Below are 1774 nucleotides of genomic sequence, written 5' to 3'. Positions count from 1 at the left end.
AAATTAACCAATCCATCACAAGCAATCACACAACACAAAATCAATCTAGTAAGGTTAAAGAATCCAAATACCTGTGATGGGACCCTTAGATGGGCCTGGAGGTTTAGTATCCTCTAGTTCTAAAGCGTAAACTCTACCTCCTATAGCTTGCCTTTTTGGCGCTGGTACGATTGCAGGTGGAGCTGGAGGAGGATGGACAGTGATTAGCGTAGCTACGATAGGACGGTTGACGCTGCACTGTGTAGAGATGTGCCCTTTCTTTCCACACATGAAACATGTAGGATTGTAGGAGTTTGACTGAAATGATCCAGGTTTCTTCCCGTAGCATTCACTTGACTTATGGCCTATCTTGCCACAGTTAAAGCATTTCCCTGTGAAAAGAGATCGTCGACTTGGCCCTCCCGATTCCTTTTCCTTCTCTTTATCAAGTCACAAAACATAATTTTGTAACCCATAATATCCATTCAAAACTCATTTCCTCTAATCTTTGGCCTGAGGCTTTGCAACCCGTACCGAATCATTGAGTTGTGTTAGGTTGGACTAACCTAATATCAGATTCAACACATCACGAATATAAACATACTTTATTTCATTTATATAGAACACAAAGTTCACAAGCCCAAAATATTATACATAGGGTCCATGGACGCAGTCGAAAGTAAAACATACATTCATATATCTTGAAAACGAGTCTTTAGCAAAAGATGTCCAATCTACACCAGCTCCTACAGTTCCGCGAGGGCTATGGTGCTTTCTACTGGTCACCTGCAAAAGGATGTGAGGAGTGAGTGAACTAGTTTCACTCAGTGAGCCAGGGTTCCCTATCTAGCATATACAACTACCCGTCATTCTAAACCCCACCCCAAACACAAGAAAGACAAGTAGTTCAACAACCATATTCAAAGCTTAAATGATTAAGCAGTAAACAATTAAACCATAATAAATTAAAACACTCTTTATGAGTGTCACATCAATCAACCATATATATATATATACTCCTAGGCCCCAATAGAATCATTCTTCCTCCCATAAAGGACACCGGCCATCCCTTCACTATTACACCACACAGGGAATCACCCGGTCACGGTCCTCAATCGAAATCACCTTGCCCCGGTCCTCTATCGGATTCGCCGGGGGCTGTCACATCCACGTGTGACACTCAGCCTTGGTGATCAAGCCAAGTTAAACCGAGCCCACCACTTTCCGGACCACGACCGGCTTAGTGCTACCATTTTAGGAAGCAATGACCTGCAAACTACTACTAGAACCACCACGAGGTTCTCACACAACAGTACCAACACGAGGTACACACTATAACAATATATAATAATCACACAATCACAATAATCCGGGTGCTTAGATTAGTCTTGCTATCCACTTAGCCCAGACATCGTCTCAAGCCTTGATCCACAAACTTACACCTAGACCGGTCCGGCTATCCTAGCTCGGAAGCCGTCTCCGATGTCAGGAACCTGCATTAATAATTCGTTAACAAACAATTAACCGTGACTCACAGTGATTAAGCGATGTGGCTCGACTCTTTGATTCCGGATGTTGACCAAACCCCTTTTATCCCCTCCAAATCTTCGTCTTGGTACTGTGATGTTAAATCCCAAAACCCAACGTCGATATCTTGAGTGGACTGGTCTGTACTGATCAGAACTCTGAAAAAACTTCTTTCACTTCTGGACAGTCTTTCAGAATTTCCCGGCAGTTTATCGGTCTTTGGAAATGTCTATACTTCTAAAGCACCTCACTTTTTTTTCTCTCTATT

This window comes from Brassica oleracea, chromosome C4 (genome assembly GCF_000695525.1).
Source record: "Brassica oleracea var. oleracea cultivar TO1000 chromosome C4, BOL, whole genome shotgun sequence".
In the NCBI taxonomy this organism is placed as follows: Eukaryota; Viridiplantae; Streptophyta; class Magnoliopsida; order Brassicales; family Brassicaceae; genus Brassica; species Brassica oleracea.
The sequence above is the reverse complement of the archived record's forward strand: the minus strand, read 5'-3'. Positions refer to the sequence as shown.